Below are 25,505 nucleotides of genomic sequence, written 5' to 3' on the forward strand. Positions count from 1 at the left end.
GAACCCTGTAGTGATTCTTCCCCTCATCTTATGTTTTCCACACATTCTTTCAGGTCAGTACACAGGTGCTTTTACTTCTCTGAGTTTGAGAAAATAAATCATACTCCCACACCCATCTATAAAAGATTATTCAAGGTCATGGCAATAACAACTCTTTCTTCCTGTGCAGAAAAGAATAACTTTGCTTTCTTACAGTGGATATTCTTTGGTGTTTTGTTTTAAAATTCTCTTCAGGTAAAAAAATTTAAAAAATAGATTGGAGTTTCCATTACCCTTCATGAATTCAAAATGGCCTGCTAAAATTACGTAACACATATCTCAAAATACGGGATTTCTAGGTGAATTGTAACATCTATACAGGTTAGTTCTTTACTCTGCACACTAGAATCACCTGAATCACATTACAAAAATTTTAACTTCTGGCCCTCACTCCTCAATATTCTGATTATAATAACCTAGGTTGTGTTCCCAACATGAGTGTTTATGAATATTTTAAATGTGTTTAGAATCACTAATCTAGACAATATAACACAGGGCTTAAAAACAGACTTTGTAATCAGACAGACTGGGGGTTGGAGCTTAGTTCTCTCATCAGCTACTAAATCTTGGGTATTTGTTTAACCTTCTTCAGCTTCAGTTTCTTCATCTATAAAATGGCTTGACAGTATGAGCATTTAAAAATTATTATGGAAACTGAATAAGATAATGAACATAGCATACTTAAGGAGTGCCTGGTACTTAGTTATTGCTTAATACATTTTTTTAGTATGATGATTAGATTCCTCAGAATTTTGAGATGTGTCTCTAAGGTAATATACTAGCCAAGAGGCAAGCATTTTTACTGACCAAAATTCTACTTAAATCTTCAAATTCAAATTCACCACAAATATCAATGATGATAATTAGGGATATTTATTAACCACAATAGTATGTGCCAGGCTCTGTGATGAATTTTTTACATAAATTATATTTTTAAACCACTCAAGATTCTTATAACTGCTTTAACTCATTTTCACAACAGAAGACACAGAATTTGAGAGACCGAAATCTTTTCTCAAATTATTTAATATGAAGAGTTGGGATTCAAACCCACATCTGTAGAAACCTAAACTCAGATTTTTAACCATTACACTATATTGCCACCAAAGTGGCACATCTGTACAAGATCAAAACACAGGCTTTTTCAACAAAGCACCCTTTCCCACCCTTTCCCTAACTAAATTCAGAGAATGAACACCAGGGCCAGCTTTATAGGAGGGTACCCATGTAGTGCAATCACATAGGATGCTATGCTCAGAGGGCTTCACACTGAGGATTTAACTCCTTATAATTGGCATATTAAAATTCTTAATAGTTGTATCTTTGAATTTATGTTTTGCAATTGAAATATGATAGAACAATGGAGGATGTACTAAGGACTTGGAGACTTACTTCACACAAGTTCCTGATTCCCACCTCCTCTCTGGGAGGGGTTTTATCACCCATTCCATGCCCTCTAATGCCTTGTACTCTGGCTTGCCCTTCCATGTTCCCACCCCATTACTGCTCCTTCCCTCCTCCCAAGTTGGTATCTTACTCACATGGGTTGAAAAAGGAGGCCTGTATTTCATATAAACCTCTGCTCTTGGCAGGGCCTGGCTATTGGTGTAGGATGGTTGAATTTAGGCATGCATGCTACTGTGTCTCTGGGCAAAACAAGGCAGCGGTCATCCCCAATCCTGCCTGGCGGTACTATGGCTCATTCAGCAGGTAATTTGGCAGAGGCTCGTACCCATCCATTTTGCAGGTAGCAAATAACTCCTGATGAAAAAACTGCAATTCCTTAGGGGTCAACCATCTGCTGTGGGCTGGGATGGCATGACCGTGGGAAGAGGAAGTTGGCTACCCCAACCCCAGCTAGGTCCCTGTATTTTCATTTTCCACTCTACCCTCAAATTGTGTAGAAGCCCTGACAAAAACGAGTAACAAAATACAGAACAGTCCCACAGATTAAAAATTAGATTTTCTTACAATAAATCCCAGCACTGTCATTTATTAGTTAAGTGATATTGGGTAGGTAACTCACCATCACTAAGTCTCAGTTTATTCTTCCATAAACTTAGCATAATAATTATATTAACCTCATGAGCTTGAAATAGGCTGAAATATGACAATGTATATGGAACAATTGTTAACCTTGACTGGGATATAGTAAGCACTGGATAAATGTGGCTTCTACTATTTATTTTTATTTTCTTCTTGACTCAATGTCTCTGGGCTGAGGACGAGTTCATTGCAATAATTTGACCAGAACCTTATAAAGAAGAAAGACTCTGGAGAAACATTCCACTGGGATATAGTAAGCACTGGATAAATGTGGCTTCTACTATTTATTTTTATTTTCTTCTTGACTCAATGTCTCTGGGCTGAGGATGAGTTCATTGCAATAATTTGACCAGAACCTTATAAAGAAGAAAGACTCTGGAGAAACATTCCCTTTTTTATTCCTCACGTCATTCTCTAGGTCCTACCAAGAAAACCCATATAAACCCATTTTATTTCCAATTTGTTCATCCAAGAGAATTGTAGTTTCCTATATTACACTTTCATTAGCATTCCCAGAAAATATGTTGTGTCTATAATTAAAAGTAAGTCTTTGCTTTCTCCCTTTTTACTCCATGAAGTGCCATAATTGCTGAGGAATAGGAGGAACAATTGAAATAACAATTGTCTGCCCATCCTCTACCCCCAACACAACCCACACGAACATCATATATTCTTCTTCCTTCTTCCTCGTTTTATTCTCGCTCGCTCTCTTTCTCTCTGGGGATGCCCTTTCACACACTCATGCTAATGTTCTTTAAAAACATTTAAGATGCATTTCCAAGTGACAGGAAGGGCTGCCATACAGAAACATCATTATTTTTTTTTCTTCTATTCTCCAACACATTAATTGGTTGAATTGATTTTCTGGACCAGCAAGGAGGGGGGACGTGCATTAAAGAAAGATTGACAGGATAACACAGTTGTTTGTGTTTCAAAATGCAATTTTCTCAGAAATAAATACATAAGATATTAAGAGGCCTAGAAAGATCGAGATGTACCTTCTTTGCCTTCATTCAGCTCATTTAGGTATCTATAGCCTTCTGAATGAGAAATTACATTAACAGATATTCGTCAAGAAGTCATCCAGAAGAAATATGAGGAAAATAAGCATACAACAAAATTTAATTGTTTTAACAATTAAAATTTAAACAGTAATGTTCCTCTTTCCATTTATCAATTTAACAGATTTTTCTTAAAACTAATTTTGTTGCTGAGGGTAAAGTGAGATGGATACCCTCACAAATTACAAATGAGAATGTAAACTGTAAACCTTTCTGAACTATCACTTACATATCATGTTTCAAGAGCCTCAAAACTGTTAAGACCTTGAGTTCCAGTTATTTTACATCTAAAAACATTGTCTAAGAAAATGATAGGAAATCTGGACAACGATCTATACACCAAAATGTTTGTTCGCATCCTCACTTATAATGATAAATAATTGACCACAAGCTGAATGGCAAAATGTATGGGATGAATAAATTATTTATTATTATAATTGTTTCCTCCCCTCTACTTTCCCCCTCTAGCTCCTCCCCTTTCACTCACTAGATACCACTAGCTCTTCTAGTTTGATGGTGTAGATCTGAGGGAAAAGAGGAAAATGAGAGGAAGGTCCTACACTCCTGGCACAGACGGGATCTACATTTTATCTCCCTTGCAGTGCATTGGTGATTTCTGGGGAGATCACTATCATTGGAGATCCTGAATCTTTTCTTCCCTCACTGTGGACAATGTCTCCATTAGAGAGCAGTATACTTATACTTGACACAGACTCTCTGTTGGAGAACTTATTGCCCTTCCAGGAAGTACTCATGTGTTCATTATTTTTAAGATGGACAGTTTTAAGATGGACAGTTATCTATTACATGGCCCCTATTTGGTTCACAAGAAATACACATCTCCTAATCTAAAAATTCTAGATATCTAAGACTTTCCCACTGGAGTCGCTTATTTTTCCTCAATCACAGTAGCTACATCTAATCTGAATCTCATAATTTTAGGTCTTTCTAGAAAGGATTTGGCACCAGGTTTACTACACCCACATGTACTAGTGAATACAGATCAAGCTGGCCAAGTGGTCTTCTGGAATCTTTTTTCACTGTTTTGAAGTTAAATGAAAGCATCCTGTCCTTGCCCCATAAAGAACAGAATCTGCAGCCTCATTGTAAATTGTTTTTCTCTCCCTGACTTTTAACCTCAATTGTTTCATATATCTTTGAATGGGTGCTAAGCCAAGGATGAAAGCATGCATATGGGATACCTCCCATTGTGGATTAAATATCTCCCCCAAATTCATTGACATTTGACCCCCATTGAAACAGTGTCAAGAGGGTGGAAAATCTGATTATGGTATTTAAAAAGTAGGGCATTTAATAGGTGATTGGATTGTGAGAACTGTGCTACTGTGCTCTCATGAATGGATTAATTCGTTCATGGAGTAATGGGTTGATGGTTTAATGAGTTATCAGGGAGTGGTTTTGATGGCTTTATAAGGAGAGAAAGGGAGTACATTAACTCTCTTGCTTATGCTATTCTCTTCATGTGATTGCCTGCATCACAACAGGACTCTGTACAGATCCCTCACCAAGAAGAAGGCCCTCACCAGATGTACTCCTGGACCTCGTACTTCCTAGCCTCCAAAGCAGTAAGAAATACATTCTGTTTCTTTATAAATTATCCAGTATTAGGTATTCTGTTATAAGCAACAGAAGATGGACTAATACACTGCTTTGTAAATTCTACTAAGGTGATATAGCACATTCCTTTGGAAATTCAGTGTAGTTTGCATCTGTTATCTTGCAAACTCAGCTCAAAATGAGACTGAAGTAGTCTTATTTTTGCATTCTGTTTCATTAGGCAACATTAATTGAGGAGAGACACAATAGTATGACAGAATCAGGAGATGCATCAATCCACATCTGGGATCAGGGGAGGATTTCCCAGAGAAGCCATCTCCAAGCTGAAACCGTACGTGTAATTATGGATAAGTATAATTAATGCAATGAGTGGAGTAACAGTGAGACAAGCCAAAGAACCAATATTAAAAGAGAATATGGTGGGGAAGCAGAATGGTTTATCCACTTTGGAAAATAGCTTGTCAGTACTTACAAAGTTAAACATATACTTAACATACAATCTAATAATCTTATTTTAAGGTGAAATGATAACTTACGTTCACACAAAAGTAACATGTGAATGTTTATACAGTGGCTATATTTATAAGCTTTCCAAACTGGAAACAATGCAAATATTTTTTAATTGTGAATGGAAAAACTGTGGTACATCCATGCAATGGCATATTGTTCAGCAATAAACAGGAACACATTACTGATATAAGCACTGGCATGCATGAATCTCAAAGCATTATGCTTAGTAAATGTACCCAGACTCAAAAGGCTTCACACTGTATGATTTTATTTATATGTCTTTCTAGATAAAGGAAACTATAGGAACGGGAAACTGATCATTGGTTACCAGGTACTGCAGGTAGGGGTGGGGGTTGACTACAAAGTGTCATGAGGGAATTTGAGGGGGAGGTGATGGAAATACGGATTTTGGTGGTACTCATATGACTCTATTCATCAAAGCTCATATAATTGTATACATCAAAAATGTGAATTTTACTGTATTTAAAAAAAAAAGACAGATCTCCTTCAAGGTATTGAAAAATAGTTACTGTAGAAATAAAGTGAGAAGTAGGAGAGGTAAAGGATGAAGCAGGAAAGATATATGCATAATAGATAATTAAGGGCTTTGTAAATCATGCTTAGGGGCCCAGACTTTATTCTTAGGTAATGGTGAACTATTGTGTTGTTTAACTTGGCTACAAATCCTGTAGAGGGATCACTCAGGCAGTAGAGTGAAAGCAAGAAGACTAATTGAGATGTTAGGTAGAAATGTAGGAAAGGTAGGAGATATTGCTTGCCTGAATTAAGAAAGTGTGTTGGAAATCTATTCACTTAGCAAATATGTTTTGAGTACCTATTGTGTTATAGACACTGAGCTTAATCCTGAAGATAAAATAGTTGGCAAAAACCAGACACGTACTCTATCCTCTCAGAGCTCACAATCTGGTGGCGATGACAATATTCATATAAGTAAATACTAAGAAAAAAAGATAGGTAATATTATGAAAGTGTGTACTAAAGGGGACTGTGTTTGACATGGTTACTCACCTAAATGCAGTTACTCTCCCTTTCTTACTAATGGAAACTCTCATTTTGTTTGAGACACCTATGTGTTAGCTTTTAAAAAATAATATTTCCCAGCTTCCCTAGCAGTTGGGGTGGTCATGTGACACAATTCTGGATAGTAATATATAAGCGGGAGGATGCTGGATATTTCTAGAAAGGTTTTGCTTTCTTGATTATGCTCTCTCCTTACTGTATCTTGTCTTCTTCCTGTCTAGTACATGTGATAATGATGGAATTAATGGCAACATACTTACATTATCATGACACTATTTAGAAATTTTATAATTTAAAATGACAGTAATTATTGGTTGTTACTTTTACAGGACTTGTGTTTGTTCCTCCCTGTCCCCAACTTACCACCCAACAGCTCAAAAAAAATCTAGCCAAAAGTTCCCTCATGCATGGCCTGTTTCACTCAATTGAATTTCTCTGTTCTCTGTCTCCTACTATCTATCACCCAAATAACAGTGTTGGAGGACTTGGGCATCTCAAGCTTAGATAAGGATAAATATAGTGCTTTAGGTTTCGTTGTTATTGTTGTTTTTTATGCATAACAATGCCAATCAATCATCACTAGCTTTCCCAAACACTACCTCAAGAAGGATTCTGTGTCTACGTCCAGCCTCAGTAGGAAAAGGCATCATCTTCATTAGTAATGTCTGCCATGTATGAAGGAGGGAAGATTTGCAACAAATATTTTTTATCATCATGATACAATCATTTCCTTTCAAGCAAGGAAGGTGAGGAAAGCCTTCTAGATATGGCTTGTGCACTCAAGAACACAGAAACAAGATGAGATCGTTCTTTGGAATATGCATGAACCTAACTTACATAGTTGCTGGTCTGTTTAGAAAGACCTACCCGAGGACAGCGAACACTCACCCAAGGACAAGGAAATAGGACGGCACATGTGACAAAGGTAACACAGCCCTGATGCCAGACCTTTCATTCATACCTGCCTTCACATTGGTGAGTTCAAAAGACCTTGGGGCAAATTCTCTTGCCTTAGGCCATTTACCCCCCATGGAAGCCATTTCCATTCTGCAGAAAGGAGATAAAGAGAGGAGAAGAGAGGAGAAAAAGTGAGGGTGTGAGTGACAGCAACCTCCTTTGCCAAGCAGTCAGGTTTCAGACTGAAAGGAGAAAAAGCCATGAGGTTAATTTTGTCTGGTTTTAGGTACAAATTACTTTATTTTAGTTTTGGGGGAAGTAAAATGAAGCAATTCAGAAAGAAGAAAGAATTCCGGAAAGAAATTCTATTCTTACCAACCCAGCAGGGATGTACATTTCAATTGCTGAGAGGAAACAATATTAGATGTAATACTAGAGACTCATTGGAAGCGGAAACATGAGCCCTAATTTGAAGCAGGAGCCATTCATAAAATGACTCACAAACTTGCTTGCAAAGAATTAAACCAAGTTCATGAAGAATAATTCTTGTTTGCATTTTATCTTTTCTTTTATTTCAAGCAAGTAATGGACAGGAATGTGGCCTATACCCAAGGTCACAGTCTTTTTCTGTTTTTCAAACATGATCATTATTAAAGCCAAAGACTGACAGCCAAGGACAGACTGACTGACAACAGAAGGGGAAATATCAGAAAATTCTAGCTCCTGGCCGCACACTGGGTTAATAAGAGAATAGAGCAGTTAATGGTATTTCATACTTTAGGTAAATCTGAGGCCCAGATTTCTCCCATGAAGGACATTATGCAGCAGTTTAGCCAGTGACAGTCCCTTTCATATGCCAGCTTGTCTGCCTCGAGGGATCTGCATGATGAAAGCAGGCGATTAACAGAAATCATGTTTTCACTGTGGGGCTTTTACACATTTCCTGCTGGACAGCTCTTTAGTCTGTAGGCCCCCTTTACCGAATTAATTGATCAGATTAGTACCAATGTCATGCTGTATTCTGCGTCCTCCCCCACACCCATGTACCTCACCTTTATCTGGGAAAGAAACAGCTTTGCCAGCAGTGGATGCCAGCAAAGCTTCCGCAACTCAAAACCAAAAGAGCAATATCTTCTTCTGACTCATTTCTCAAGACTCCTGACTATTACTACTTTGTATCACATTATGGGGCAAGCAAGCTGCTTTGGAGCACAGAGTTGCTATGCATTCTAAACTTCCTCCCCAAGAGAGAAGACACTCTCTCTCAATGTGATGTAAAGTCATGGGTCTCAATGAATTTTTATTCTCCCTACAGATTGTTATTGTCCTGCATTACTACCAAGGGGAAAAAAAATTATGTCACTTTAGTCCCTTAAAGCTGCCCTCCTGCACTACAGGACTTTACTTTCAGAGAAAGAACTGGATGTTCAATTTCCTGGGAAATCTAATTCCAGTGTCAAGGCTTTCTCTGCTGAATAAGGATGGGTCAGATGTCAAGTCTGTCACTGAGATGGGGGAACTTGACCTCTCTTGTTGGTTTCATGTCCTTCTTTCTCTTTTTCCATTCCCCATTGTTTTCTTCAAAGACACATTTTCCAAGTGTCCTAGGGGGAAAGTTGGTACAGCATCACTCTGTTGGGCAATAAAGTTGAGAAAATCATAAAAACAGTTAACATTCATAAAGTGCAGTTCCTGTGTAATTTTCTAAGCAATTAGAGTGAGTTAATAATAACTCATTCAATCATCACAAAAACAACAGTGAGGTAAGTATTATTTTTATCTTTATTTTATAGTAAGGAAACTGAGGCATGGAGAAGGTTAGAAACTTGATCAAGTCCACAGAAGCATAAAAATGTAGTTAGTATACAGACTGAGAAAGTATGGCTGCTAGCCCAGTCATCCCTCGGTATCCACAGGTCATTGGTTCCAGGATCCCCACCCCCACCCCACAGATACTAAAGTTTCTGATATAAAATGGCATAGTATTGCATACAACCTACACATATCCTCCTTTGCACTTTAAATCATCTCTAGAATACTTATAATGCCTAGTGTTATATAAATTGTTGTTATACCGTATATTTTTATATTTGTATTATTTTTTATTGTTGTATTGTTATCTTTTATTATTTTTCTTTCAAATATCTTCCATCCACAGTTGGTTGAATCCAAGGGTGCAGAATCCACAGATATGGGGGGCCGACTGTATATGCTAAGTAGCTTCTGTACAAAGATGTACTTTTATGTTGGCATATTTCTCAGAGTATTAGATTAAGGTTATTAATGATTTTTGTGCTAATGAGTGCAGTTAATGGAGGAAGCTGGACAAAGGACTAATGGGAACGGAAAGAAAGAATGTGACATAGATGCATATATATTATACATATGCGCATATAAATATTATTTTCCGAGTCGTTTAGGCACTGCTCTTCCAGTAGCTGTTCTTTACTTAAATAGAAAAGAAAAATCATTTATTTTTATAGACTTTCAAACACAGAAAGTAAGTGGATGTTTACTATTATGAAATTAAAAACAGGCTTAGTAGGCAAAGAATACTGAGAGAAAGCAAGAGCATAAAGGGAAAACAGAGTGTTGAAGTCCTAATCAGAATGTAGAACTTAAGAAAACTTAATGTTTTTCCAATTTGTTTTACTTCTCTCTCTTCTGAAAGCTAAATATGCGGGCAACAGCTATGAAGCTAACTGGATAATGAAATTATGAATTCATGTATTTATTGATTATTCATTCTTTCCTTCCTTCAGAACATGTCAATTGCATGTGCCACTTTGGAAAAGTCTCTCCAATCTCTCTAAGACTTATTTTCTTAATTTGGCAAAAAAAATAAAAAAATTCTGAAAGTAAATATCTTATAAGCTTTTTGTGAAATTTAATTGAAATCATTTAATTGCACATAAACCACAAGAATAGTCTGGCCCATAGTATAGGTCAATAATTGTTCATTGGAACGGATTATTTCACTAATAATTAAAAAAAAAACAGAAAAAGCAAGTAGCTAATATTAATTGAGCCTTAACTATGTACAGGGCCACTGTGGCTAGAAAACAGAATAGTTGGCATGTTTATTTCTGCTTAGGTGATCTCTGCATATTGTTTTCCTCTGTCTTCTTTTTTATTCATTCTTCCTCCATTGGTTTTCATGCCTTTGGAGAGGGGCAGTTTGGTCATGGGCCAGTTCGTGTCACCACACTCCTAAATATCACTTTTTCCTCTGGCTCATTTCACACTTGGTGTATTTTCAAAGGTCTGACTTTTGTTTTAGGCTGTCTCTCATGATCCAGAACCTCATTCAGTTCAATCCAATTTAATTCAATTCGGTTCAGTTAAAAGAAAAACAAATCATGTGGTTTCTACAATTTGATACAGAGATGATTAAGGCAAGATCCTGCCTCAAGTTTTTTACAGCCTTTCCTTGTCTACCTCAGGTCATGCTGTTGATAATTTCCCTTTATAGTTGGAATTTTGGCTCTGTTTTTATTATGCCACCTTGTTCCTTCTAACAGGCCCTAGCAAGTTAGAAATCTGAAGACAGCTAGCTGACCCTAAAGGGACAATAAATGGCCTTCTCTGAAAATTCGTTTATTATGTGCAAACTGCACTCACAAGGAATTTCTTCAAAAGAATGGTTAATCTTCAACTGCATCAAGAATTTAATAACTCTCTATGAGTCAAGGGTATTTTTCAAGGCAATAATGAATATGACGTTAACTGGCCTTGCTCCTTAAGAGCAAAGTGCATTTCAGTTTTCTTCTTCTCTTGTGTACATGAGGCTAACTCAAAAGCCTTCATCAAGACCATTTTATTCTTCTGTTTTCTAAACTCCCACGCTTTTGTTAATAACATCATCACTTCAGCTTCATTTAGGAGCTTAAACACTTCCCTTTGTTTGCATTAGAATATTAACAACTCAAATACCACAGCCATGAGGGAGAATTAAGTCATAATAAAGCAGGTATACATTCTGCCCAGATGCCATTGTTTTCCAATGAAGTAATATGTTTATTTGAGCCTAATAGGTCTGCACTACCCTGACCATGTAAGGTAAAGAGCAGACTTCCAAAAGGCCCATTAGGCTAGGACTCCATTATGTCCTGAACTGATTTGACAATGAAAACAACAGACAAAACAGAAAGAGAAGGGAAACTGAGATGCCAGAAACAAAACTCAAATATTTGGTGGTATGGCCATATTTTGTTTCTTGTGCTATACTGAGATATTATGAAGACTTGCTAATATTCCCATGAGCCTCCCTGATGTTAAACTATTTTGAGTCTTGTGACTCTCTTATGTGTTGCCTCCAATACAGAAACAGCTTCCTTGTCCAGTGAAAGAGTGATTTGTCAATTTCAATATATTTTTACAGAACCAACCATGGATTTGGGGTTTTCTTTATTGTGCATGTATTTTCTATTTTATTGATTTATGTTTTTATCCATGTTATTTTCTTGCTCTAATTTCTTTGGGTTTAATTTGCAGTTATTTTTCTAAATACTTGAAATAGTTGCCTAGATCATTGATTTTCAGCTTTTTAAAAATTAATCCATGCATATAAGGCTATATATTTTCCTCTAAGCATAGCTATAGCTGCTCAAGAACTTAGAAAAAAAAATAATGCAGGTGGGTAGCCAGAGTAGCAATGTCTGGCATCAGATGCCTTGAATAGAAGCTTTATGGTTTAAAATACAGATATTAGCTGTCATGATTTTTTAGAATCTGGGAGAATGATGGTGCTGATTAGAGCATTCGACTTTGAACTGACATTCCTGGTTTCTGACCCTAATTATAGGGGAAAAGGCCACTGTTTGAGCATTACTTATACTTTCTGTCCTCTACCATCTCTTATTCCTAGGATTAGATAGAAGACAGACTTTGTTGCTCCCCTGAGTAAGAGCAGGGCTATGTTTGCATGCTTCTAGATGTGTATCCCATTTGGATTTTTCAGCCACCATTAGTTCCTATCTATTTTAAAACAAGCCTCTTACTTTTTCAAATAGCTGTCCTTTCCATCTACCCCTTCAGCAACATATATCAATCAACCAATTAATATTGTATTGCTAAAAAGAGAGCAGAACCAAATGCTGCTATGGCATACATCTAGAGTACACATTTTAGAATATATTTAAAATACACATGTTAGAAACCAATGCCAATAAAAAAACTAGAAAGCTTTTCTTCTATATTCCTGTCCCCATCACCTAAACACATTTCTTTCCTTGTCTTAAACAAAAAGAAGCAAAAGCCTATGAAGAGAGAATTTTTTTCTTATGCTGCCTCCAAAATACCCAGATGCTAAAATGAAACCTATTTTTGCCTAATAGGAATTCTACTTATCTTCATTTAACTGTTGACGGACTCAGCTTTTATTTAGGTAATAGGCCACAATCATTGGTGTTTGGCACAGTAGGCTCAAGCTCAACTTCTGGGCAATGATAATGTAAGATGACATTTTTAAAGGTATTTCTGGGAAATATTTTCTTGCCCCCAAAAGTATAGTTGCATCTCCTTATAGCCCAAGTCCATCCTGTTCCCTCAATTTCTGACTTTGACTATGGTCATGCTTCCTGGAGCTGGGGCAGCCATAGTGTGACTGTAGAGCAACAATTTAAGGATGAAAAGCCAACCCACAAAGAATAGCAGAGAAAATGTAGAAATGAGCCTTGATAAAATTGTTGAGCAGCTGAGTCAATACCAAATGCCTATCTCCAGATTTCTTGTTATGTGAGATCAATGAATCCCAGTTGTTTAAGCCATCATTAGTAGGACATTCCATTACCTTTGGCTGAATTGTGTTTCTAACAGATAATTTTTTCTCGATCCAGACTAACTGGAACTTTACTTATTTCCCTAGTCTCAAAGCTTCAGAATGTACTCTCTGACTAAATTGGCAATCTCTTTTGTGCACAAAGCATAATGTTTAATGGTGGCTTAATGAGTTGACATTATCCAGGGAGGCATTTATATTTTAAAAGTTGGCTTTCAATTCTTAAGAAAAATACATAATATAATAAAAAAGAAATAATTTAACTAGTGACAACGATGTTTTGGACCAAAGAGTAAACTCCTTAACCTTCAAAACACACCTTTTCTGACCTATGTTTGAAATCAGCTTAGATAAAAAGAGAGGTCGATGATACGATTTATGAAAGTGAATCTTACTACTTTATGGTCAGCAAGTGGAGTTATGTGATCTAATTATGGCCTAAAACTAAAGGAAGAGTGATTGGATGATTTCCTGAAATGTCTATTAATTTCCTTGAATTATTATCGACAAAACAATCCTTGTTCCCAATAGCAAGTAGAGATTAAAGAAGGCAACAGTTTATCCTTTCTACAGGAGAAAGAGAAAAATTCAGATCATCAGTTCCTAAGAATTTTCTATTGGTGTCTCAAGCTCAGTGTTTTCTAACTGAGCTTAAAATCTATTTCACTGAAATATTTTTCTTCTCATATTCTGTTATAGGCCTCCCTGATCTTTGTGGTCATTTCACTCCATTCCCATGACATCATGTTATCAAATCTAATTAATTCTCCCTGTTAAATTATTTAATCACCTCCTTCCACTCTGTTGTACTTCTGGCTAATTCATTTCTCTTATGGCCATTTGCAAAAGCCCCCACATTTCACTGCCTCATATCTCACCATCTTTTATGCTGCACTTATAGTGATCTCCCTAAAACTTAAACCCAGTCATGTCACTCCTATGAATAAAATTCCTCCATAGTTTCCCAGATGTCCTTTACAATGTAGAGGCCATTCACTTCTCTTGTAATTTTTTCTGCCATTTAGTTTATTTGTCATGTGCCCCAGTCACACCAACCGTCTGAAAGTTATCCATCAATACCACACTCTGTTTTGCTTTGTATGACTCAAAATATGCTATTTTGTCAGGAGCATCTTCATTTTAATCCTCAGCCCCTTTTTTACTTAGAAAAGGGTAACACAAAGTCATGAAAAATAGGAGAATGACATCACTGGAGACTGCTCAGATGTCAATTCTTTGAAGAATCCTTCTCTTTGCTCTCAGTTTGCTTGTAGTACAAATGCAATTTGTAGTAATGGGCATGCTGCCACTATGAATGTGGCCCTCATATCATGGGCACAAGGGGTGACAATTGGCTTTGTATCTCATGAATATTCTTAATAAAAAATTAAAGAAATAAAAAATAAAAAAAATAATGTGTTATGCTACATGATAATATTATTATATTTCTTTTTCCCACTAGACAAGTGGTCTCAACCCTAAGCTATAAAATTTAAGGTGTTTTTAGAAAATGCTGATTATTGATCTCCATTCCAGACCACTTGCTATGTTTTATTGTAGCACAAATCTCACATATTTGGAGAGTTCATCGTTTCACTGCCAGTTTTTACTATATGCATAGACTGGCTATAGCTGACAATCTGACTCAACTATTCTGTGGATAGTTCTTAATTTATTTTATTTTATTTTTATTGAAACATTGTACATACTTACGGGATACAGTTATATTTCAAAACATGTATACAATGTGTGAGGATTTATTCAGGGTAAATTACATATTCCTAATTGCAAAACTTAAACATTTCTTTGTGATGTGCACATTTGATTTCCTCTCTTCTAATCATTTGGTAATATGGAGTAAATCATTGTTAATCGTAAATTCCTGGGTCCACTATACACCAGTAGGACTTATTTTTCCTATGTAGCTGTAATTTTGTGTTCATTAACCAGCATCTCACTACTTCCCTCCCCCTTCCCCTTTCTTGCCTTTAGTAAGCACAATTCTTTTCTCTCCTTTTAATAGTTCAAAATATTATTATTCATTTTATTTTGTTTTGTTTTGTTCTTTAGCTACCACATGTGAGTAGGAACATGTGATATTTCTCTTTCTGCATTTGGTATGTTTCACTTAACATAATGTCCTCCAAGCTCATCCATGTTGCTTCAAATAGGAGAATTTCATTCTTTTCTGGTGGCTGAGTAGTAGTCCACTGTGCATATGTACCACATTTTATTTATCCAGTCATCTGTCAATGGACATTTAGATTGGTTCCATATCTGGCTATTGTGGACAGAGCTGCAATAAACATAAGAGGGTTTGTGTCCCTTCAATTTGTTGATTTCCATTCCTTTAGATATATACAGTAGTAGGATTGATAGGTCACATGGTAGTTTTATCTGTAGTTATTTCTAAAACTTTCATACTGTTTTCCATAATGGCTATAGCAATTTATAATCCCACCAACAATGTATAAGGGTTCTCCTTTGAGCATATCCTTACCAGCATTTGTTATTTTCTGTCTTTTTGATAATAGCCATTCTAACTACAGTGAGATAATATCTCAATGTGGTTTTGCTTTGCATTTCCCTGATTATTAGTGATGTTGAACATTTTGCTTTATATACTCGTTGGCCATTTGCACGTCTTCTTTTGAGAAATGTCTTTTCAGTTCCCTCGCCCATCTTTTTAAATGGGTTATTTGTTTTTTTAGTATTGGGTTGTTTGAATTCCTTGCATATTCTGAATATTAGCCCCTTGTTAGATGAGTAGTTTGCAAATATTTTCCCCCATTCAGTAGGTCATCTCTTTGCTCTGGTGATTGTTTCCTTTGCTGTGCAGAAGCTTTGTAGTTTGATAAAATCCCATTCATTTATTTTTGCTTCTGTTGCCTGAGCTTTTGAGGTCTTATTCATAAAATTTTTGCCTAGTCCTATGTCCTCTAGTATTTCCCCTGTGTTTTCTTCTAGTAGTTTTAAAATTTCAGGTCTTACATTTAAGTCATTAACCCATTTTGATTTGATTTTTATTCAAGGCAAAAGATAGGGGTTTAGTTTCAATCTTCTGCATGTGGATATCCAGTTTTCCCAGCACTATTTATTGAAGAGGCTGTCCTCTCCCCAATGTATATTTTTAGTGCCTTTGCCAAAGATCAGTTAGCTTAAGTACATGGGTTTATTTCTGGGTTTTCTATTGTGTTCCATTGGTCCAAGTGTCCAATTTTTATGCTAGTACCGTGCCGTTTTGTACTACTGTTTCATAGTATAATTCAAAGTTAGGTAATACAATGCCTCCCACTTTAGTCTTTGCTTATGGCTGTTTTAGCTATTCTAGGTCTTTTGTTGTTCTGTATGAATTTTAGGATTGCTATTTCCATTTTTGTGAAGAATGTCATTGGAATTTTGATAGAGATTATATTGATTCTGTAGATCACTTTGGATAGAATGGACATTTTCGCAACATTAATTTTACCAATACATGAGCATGGAATGTCTTTCCATTTTTTGTGTGTCTTCTTTAATTTATTTAATCTGTATTTTATAGTTTTCATTCCAGAAATCTTTCACCTACTTGGTTAAGTTTATTCCTAGGTGATTTTTGTTGTTTTTTTGTTCTTATTGCTATTGTAAATGGGATAGCTTTCCTGATTTCTTTTTCTGCTAGCTCATTGTTGTTGTACAGAAATGCTACTGATTTTTGTATGTTGATTTTGTATCCTGAAACTTTATTGAATTTGTTTATCAGGTTCAGGAGTTTTTTTGTGGAATCTTTAGGTTTCTTCATATATAAAATAATGTCATCTGCAAACAAGGGCAAATTGACTTTCTCCTTTCCAATTCAGATGCCCTTTATTTCTTTTGCTTGCCTATTGCTCTGGCTAGCATTTCCAGTACTATGTTGAATTGAAGTGATGACAATGGGCATTCTTATCTTGTTCCAGTTTTTAGGCAGAAAGCTTTCAGCTTTTCCCCATTCAGTATATGACAGCTGTGGATTTGTCATATATAGTCATTACTGTATTAAGATAGTTTTCTTTTGTAACTAACTTGTTGCGAGTCATTATCATTAAGGGATATTGAATTTTTTCAAATGATTTTTCTGCATCTGTCCAGATGATCTTCTGTTCTTCTTCCATTTGTTGATGTGATGTATTACATTTATTAATTTGCATATGTCAAAGCATCTTGCATCCCTCAGATAAATCCAACTTGAACATGGTGTATAATCTATTTGAGGTGATGTTGGATTCAGTTTACTAGTATTTTATTGTGGATTTTTTCATCTGTGTTCATTAGGTATATTGACCTGTAGTTTTCTTTTTTTATTGTGTCCTTGCCTTGTTTTGTTATCAGAGAAATGCTGGTCTCATAGTATGAGTTTTGAATAACACCATCCACTTCAACTTTTTGAAATGGTTTCAGAAATATTAGTATTCTGCTTTAAACGTTTGGTAGAATTTAGGAGTAAAGCCATCTGGTCCTGGGCTTTTCTTTGCTGGAGAGATGTTTTACTACTGATTCTATCTCATTACTTGTTATTGGTCTATTTAAGTTTTCTTTTCCTTCTTGGTTCAGTCTTTGTAGAGCATATTTGTCCAGAAATTTATCCATTTCCTCTAGGTTTTCATATTTATTGCATATAGTTGTTCATAACAGTCTCTGATGATTTTTTTTGTGTTTTGGTGCTATCTGTTGTAATGTCTTCGTTTGTATTTCTGATTCTATTTATTTGGGTCTTTTCTCTCTTTTTGTCCTGGTTAGCCTGGCTAATGTTTTGTCAATTTTGTTTGTCTTGTCAAAGAACTAGCTTTTCATCTAATTGATTTTTTATATTGTAATTTTAGTCTCAATTTTATTTATCTGCTCTGATTTTTATTTATTTTATTTTCCTATCTCTTCTTCTACTTATTTCATATTTAGTTTGTTCTTGCTTTTCAAGTTCTTCGAGGTGCATTGTTAGGCTGTTTATTTGAAATCTTTTTATTTTTTGATGTAGGCCTTTATTGCTACAAACTTTCCTCTTAATACTGCCTTGGCTGTATCCTATAGGTTTAGATATGCTGTGCTTCTGTCTTCATTAGTTTCCAGAATTTTTAAAATTTTCTTCTTAATCTCTTCTTTGATCCATTGGTCATTCAAGGGCATGCTGTTTAATTTCCATGTATTCTTGCAGTTTCATAAGTACCTCCTGTTACTGATTTCTAGTTTTATTCCATTTTTGTCAGAAAAAATATTTTATATGATTTCAATTTTTTTGAACTTGTTGAGATTTATTTTGTGGCCTAAAATACAGTCAATCCTAGAGAATGTTCCACATGCTGATGAAAAGAATATGTATTCTGTAGCCGTTGTATGAAATGCTCTGTATATCTCTGTTAGGTCCATCTGGTCTATGGTGCCTTTTAAATCTGATGTTTCCTTGTTGATTTTCTGTCTTGATGATCTGTCCAGTGCTGAGTGTGGAGTCCTCAACTGTTATTGTATTGGTGTCTATCTCTCTTTTTAGATCTGATAATATTTGCTTTATATATCTGGGTGCTCTTGTGTTAGGTGCATATATATTTATAATTGTTATATCCTCTTGCTGTATTAATCCCTTTATCATTACATATTGCCCTTCTTTGTTGCTTAGTGCAGATTTTCATTTAAAGTCTGTTTTATCTGATATAACAAAAAAGATATAACTACTCCTGCTCACTTTTGTTTTCCATTTGCATGGAATATTTTTTCCAGCCCTTCACTTTCAGTCTACAGGTGTCCTTGTAGGTAGGGTTTGATTCTTGTAGGTAGCATATGGATGGGTTATATTTTTTAAGCCATTCTGCCAGTGTATGTCTTTTAATTGGAGTATTTAATCCATTTACATTCAAGGTTATTATTGATATGTGAGGTCTTACTCTTGTTATTTTGTTGGTTGTTTTCTGATTATTTTATGTATACTTCATTATTTTCTTCATCTCTTGTTTGTCCTTTCAGTTTGGTGGTTTTCTGTATTAATAAGGTTTGATTCCTTTCTCTTTCTAATTTGTGTATTTATTCTACCAGTAAGTGTTATATTTTCAGGATGGTTGTTATTGTTCTTTCTCTTCTAAATGTAGGACTCCCCTAAGCATTTCCTTTAAGGCCAGTCTGGTGCTGATGAACTCTTTTAATTTTTGCTGTCTGAGAAATAACTATTTCTCCTTCATTTCTGAAGATAGCTTTCCTGAGTATAATATTCACAACTGACAGGTTTTTTTGTCCAGTAGTTTAAATATATCTTTCCATTCTTTCCCAGCCTTTGGGTTTTCTGCTAAGAAGTTGGCTGTTAGTCTAATGGAGATTCTCTTATAAGTGACTTGACATTTTTCTCCTGCTGTTTTTATAATTCTCTCTTTATCTTCAACTTTGGATAATTTGACTACAGTGTGTCTTGGAGATAACCTATTTGGTTTGAATCTATTTGGGGGCCTTTGAGCTTCCTGGATTTTGATGTCCTCATCATTCTCAAGACTGGCAAAGTTTTCAGATATTATTTCTGTTAATACATTTTCAGTGTCTCTTTTGGTTTCTTCTTTTTCTGGAATGCTCATAATTGAAATATTTGTTTACTTAATAGTATACCATAGATCTTGTAGGCTTTCTTCATTACTTTTTATTCTTTTTTCTTTTCCCGTGTTATTTTGAAACTGCTATGTTCAAGATCAGAAATGCTTTCTTCTGCTTGATCTAGTCTGTAGTTGAGACTCTCAGAGGTATTTTTTATTTCTTTCAATGAATTCTTCAATTCTAAGATTTCAACTTGATTTTTTAAATGATATCTATCCCTTTGTTGACTTTCTCATTCAGATTATGAATTACTTTTCTCATTTTGTCGAACTGTCTGTCTGTATTCTTTTGTATCTCAGTTTTCTTAAGATCATTGATTTGAACTCCTTTATTGGCAAGTCATCAATTTCCAATTCTTTGAGATTGGTTAGTGGAGCATTATTTTGTTTTATTGGTGGTGTCATGTTAGCTTGTTTTTTCATGTTTCTTGTTTCCCTGCATTGATATCTGTGCATCTCACGGAACAGTCACCTTTTTGATTTTGGGGAGTGGATTGTATGGGAAAAGACTTTCACCTGCAAGTGCATCCTAGGGTGTCAGTTGGGTAGAGTGCAATGGCTTTGTTGTAGATAGACGCAGTATTGTAGACTCTGTATAGTTTCCTCAGCTGTAATCCACTTTTGCTATGTCTGTGAATGATTCAACAACTTATGCTTTGGTGGTTTGTGACAGCAGTGGCACAGCTTTGCTGGGGGAGGGATCAGTCTGTCGGTTCACAGGCTGGGGTGTGCACATGCACCCTATCCATCAGTTGTCTCAGGAGCTGGCTCATGGAGGATGTTGTTGCTGGACTGATTCTCAGGCTGGGGGTATAGGTATATGGTGTGTCAGGGTCTCCAGCATGATTCTGCCAGTAGTAGGATCACCATTCTGCTTCTCTGACCAGGGATGGGCCCACCATGGGCACATAATGCAAGCTGTTTCTCAATCAGATGGATATGCATGTAATGTCTCAAAGGCTCAATGGCAGATGTGCCAGGGATGTCACAGCTTAGCTGTTTTTCTGAGCTAGGGGCATGGGCATGCTTTGGCTTGGCTAGCTGAATGCAGGTCTGCCAGTGGCCCTTCTGCTGTGCCAGTTCTTGGGGCTAATGAGAGACTGTGTTTCTCTTTGTGGTTCAGGAGCTGGACTGCCAAGGGCAGAGCTGCTAAGCTGCTTATCAAGAAGTGGGTGAAGCCATTAGGCAGAGCTGCAGTGAAGTGACCTGTCCAGCTGCTTCAGAGTGGTGGGAATGGCCACTAGGCAGACCTGCAGTGAAGTGACTCATGTGGCTGCTTCTGGGCAGGGGGTGTGGTCACTAGGAAAGTCCACATTGAAGTGGCCTGTCCAGCTGCTTCTGGGCAGTGGAGAGGGCCACTAGACAGGTCTGCAGTGAGGGGGCTAGTAAAGCCATTTCTGGGACTGTTGGAAAGACTGTTAGGCAGGACTGTTTAGGACAGAACCACCTGACTGCTTCTTTACTTCTCTGGGAGGGGTGGGTATAACTTTACTTCCTCTGGCCGGAGGGCGTATTCATTAGGGTACAAAACCGTGAGCTCTATTTCAGATTGGGGGCTCAGGCAAGCACAACTCAGTCACCTGGTGGGGCTAGAGGTAAGGGATGGAATGGGGGTTGGTTTACCTGAAGAAGTTCTGTCTGTCTGATATCTGGCCAGGGATGTGTGGGGTGCATCAGTTCAGCAGGACTAGTTGGCTTCCCAGACTGTGGAACTACTGTGAGCTCAAGCTTCAAGTCACAGGGCTCAAAATGTTGTAGCCTTTCTTGTGAGTTGGCAGAGCTGTAATTACTGGCCCTAGGGCAGGACATGCTCCCTTAACTGCTCTGGTTTCAAGATGGTGCTTTCATGCATTGGATTGGATCTTGGGGATGGGGGTTGGGGAGTGTGTAGTTCATTCTAGAGCGATGCAGTGTGTGTTTTCTAGGGCACTCCTTACACTTGGCTCTGGGTTTGTCCTGCCATAGAATCTGTGGGCCTCTGTGGTAAGGATGGAGATTTGGTGTGGGTTCTCTGCCTACCTTTTGGCTGCAAGGGAAAATTTTTCTTTCACCAATCCTGGTGTCAGAGACATGGCAGTTGAGGCTGTAGGCCCTTTCTCTCCTCACTATGCCACCTTCCTGGGCATTCATGCTCCACAGGGACCTCGCCAGTCTCCTGCTGCACTCCTACACTGTTGCACCAGTGCTCCCATCAATATTTATCTGTCTGTTAGTTGTTCTGGTTCTTTTCTGTGGAAGAAGCACACCTGGGTAACCTCCAGTCCACCATCTAGCCCCACCTCCTAACCTATCTTTCCCTTAGATCCAATAACATTGGCTTTATATATCTGAGTGTTCTGATGCTGGGTGCATATTATATTTGTAATTGTTACATCTTCTTGCTGCACTGAGCCCTTTTATCATTGTATAATGTCCTTCTTTGACTCTTTTTATAGTTGTTGATTTAAAGTTAGTTTTATCTGATATAAGTGTAGCAACTCCTGTTCATTTTTGATTTCCATTTGCATGGAATATCTTTTTTCCATTCCTTCATTATTCGTCTATGTGTGTCTTTACTGATGAAGTGAGTTTCTTGCAGGCAGTATATAGTTGAGTCTAGTTTTTTAAATTAATTTAGCCAATTTGTATCTTTTTTTTTTTTTTCCTTTTTGTCTTTTTTCGTGACCGGCAATGGGATCGCAACCCTCGGCGTTGCTCCCGTACCTCACTCAGCCAGTGAGCGCCGGTCTGTATGTGGGAACCAAACCCTCGGAGGGAGCGCCGCCGCACTTCCCAAGCGGCGCACTGTAGCAGTGCGCCACCGGGGCGGCCCAATTTGTATCTTTTTTTTTTTTTTCCTTTTTGTCTTTTTTCGTGACCGGCAATGGGATCGCAACCCTCGGTGTTGCTCCCGTACCTCACTCAGCCAGTGAGCGCCGGTCTGTATGTGGGATCCAAACCCTCGGAGGGAGCGCCGCCGCACTTCCCAAGCGGCGCACTGTAGCAGTGCGCCACCGGGGCGGCCCAATTTGTATCTTTTAAGTGGAAATTTAATCCATTTACATTAAGGGTTGTTATTGAAAGGTATTGCCTTACTCCTGCCATTTTATTAATTTTTTGTTGTTTTATATTTATTTCGTTCCTTTCTTTCCCTTTTATTGTTTTTGCTCTTTGGTGTTTTTATTATTATTTATAATGCTAACTGTGATTTCAGAGTCAGTTCTTGATGTCTGTGACTGCCTTGTCCAAGTTTGGAGCCTCCATGGGGCTCTGCCAAAAAGAAAAAAAAAATTAGTTTTCATCTCTCTGATACTTATTACCTATGTGATAATAAGTATTGAGCTGCAGCTTTCTCCATTTTGATTTATTTTTCAGTAAGATACAAATTGCTTGCACTCTTACAGAAATTATTCAAATTACCTTGCCATATTATTTTACTCCTCCTTCTAATTCTTGGAACTTTTATGTATTTATTTCCTTTTGAGTACTTTATTTTATTTTTATTTTTTTCCTTTGAGATGAAAAGTTTATTTTGCCTTTTGCCTAGAAGCAAAACTAGTAAAAATTAAAGTATAAAAATAAATACAATTTACATTAAAGGACATTCCACTCAAAGTAAAAATAAGAATAAAAATAATGTATATAAATAAAAATCCATCAAAAGCACAAAACAGTGTCTGGCACTTCTATTGAGTATTTTAATTGTGGTTTCAGTAGAATGTGGAAGAGAAGGAAGTTAGCTATTTATAAGGGCTGTCACTTTGTCCTGGAAAGGCCATTATAGCTGCTTTAGGTATCTTATCAGTGTTAACATTCTGTAGTTTTATATCACTGCATCACTATATAGTCACTAAGTCAGCTATCAATGTGTTAAACTGCAAGTAATAAATTATTTAGTGGATTAAATAGAGTTATATTTTCTCACATAAGAGGAAGTTTGAAAATAAGCCCACCTGAATGTCACAGATTTTCACTTACGTCATAAAAGGCACATTCTTTACATAATATCTAATGTTATAAAATGGCTTTTACCCCTCCAAGCATTACATCTGTATTCTGGGATGGAAGAAAAAGAAAAATAGAATAAAGGGTACAGTGGCTATATTTCTGCCCACTTTTTATTAGTTAAACTTTCCCAGTGTTTCCTCATCATATTTACTCTTACCTACACTATCGTATGTACTTTAGCATAAGGGATACTGTCAAATTAAGAATTGGACTTTCTGGTTTCTGAGTATATAAAAACAAATGAGAAGTTGGTAAGAAATTAATATTTAGCATACCAGCTTATGGGTCTAATATAGCTACTAACTTTTTCAGAGTTTATAAGCAGTTAAAACAAAATAAAATCCTGTAAAATATCATAAGCAAGTTTGTGTCTTGTTGCAAGAGAAGCTGGGAATTGATGCACAGGTCTGGAAGGAGGAGAGGTCCACAGGAAGAATGTTGGACAACAAGTCAGAAAGCAGTCAGATGGGGATAAAACGGAGCACAGACATCTTATCCCTAGCTTTGCAGGGTCTTCAGTGCTTTAATGTAGGTAGTAGTATTGTAGTGTCCTCATACTAGGCACACTTACTTACTCCTACATTTATTTCTTTAGGCTATGATTTTAAAATGTTTTTCAGTTAGAAGTTTTCCTTTAAGGAGCTAAAAGTCTGAAGCTCCTACATCCTAGATGTGTGAGAAAACTCAGTGAATACACTATTTACTTTTATCAAAGACCTCATTTTCAAAAGAGACCACTGAAAAGAAAGTAATGGTTTTCCTTTTTATATGCCATAGGAGGGCTCATTTCTCTTTATCTAAGCATCAATGTCTGCAGTTTGCTCAATCCAACACCTAAATACAAAGTAGGAAAGCTGAAACTTGTTGCTGCAACCTTATGAGGTGTCTGGGATTTCCTGTTTATACTGTCATAGTAAGGAAACCTTCAGTTAAGTATCTTCACTAATGACTGTAGAGTTGCAAAATAAATATTCATGACATAATTAAGTGCTACTCCTGAATGGTCAACTAAAGTGGGAACTTGGCATAAAATGTGTGAAATTTTTATTTATATGATGAACAAGTCTTGAATACAAAGATGTAAGGTTCAACTCATAAAATTGTGTTGCTATTGAGGGCTCTGATCCAACGTGTTTCTGACACTTAAATAGTTATCTTTCTGTTCCACTCACCCAATATCATCCAGTCAACAGGCTTGCTTTCAGGAGGAATCTCCCACCTAACTAAATTCTCTTAGCCAATCAGTCCCCAACTTCCACCTCACTTCATCATTGTCTCCACCGTACCCAAATGTATCCCTTAACACCAAAAGCCCATTGACTAACAACTGCATACGAGAAACTATCTTTCAAACTTTAGCCTACACTGTCAGCAACAAACTGGTTTACTCTTCAAGGCATTAATATCAATTTCTGGAGCGATGAGTGTGTTTCAAATTTGAGGCAACTCGTCTTATCCTATAAAAGGTTCCAAAGACTTTTTAAATGCATTTAAAGAAAAGTCAAACAAACAACAAAACAAAACAAATAGCATATTGAGTTTTCAAATAAAAACTGTTAGCAAATATAGCCATGTCATAGTTATTGGCACCTTTCATTTGCTTCTATTTCTAAATATCTTATTGCATTTCATTCCTGAGTTAAGGCACCCAATAAACATATTTCCACAAGTCAATTGCACCCACTGGGCCTTCCTTTTTTCCTGAATAGGAAGTGTGAAACTAGGAACGAGGTTGATTACTAACAACTGTAATTCTAATATGTTTTTCATAAATGAGCTATTTTTTGCAAATCGTACATTTTAAATTGAACTTCTTAAACTTTTAATGGAAACAGATGGATAAAGACAATAAAAAATATTCATATTCTCATCATTCAAAAATTTAAAGTACTAATATTAATTTATGTTCACATTTTTGTGTAAATAATTTAAAAATACAAATATAAGTCAAATCTCCATTAGCCATATATTTCCAGTAATATA

Source organism: Galeopterus variegatus, unplaced genomic scaffold (genome assembly GCF_000696425.1).
Source record: "Galeopterus variegatus unplaced genomic scaffold, G_variegatus-3.0.2 Scaffold1184, whole genome shotgun sequence".
Classification (NCBI taxonomy): Eukaryota; Metazoa; Chordata; class Mammalia; order Dermoptera; family Cynocephalidae; genus Galeopterus; species Galeopterus variegatus.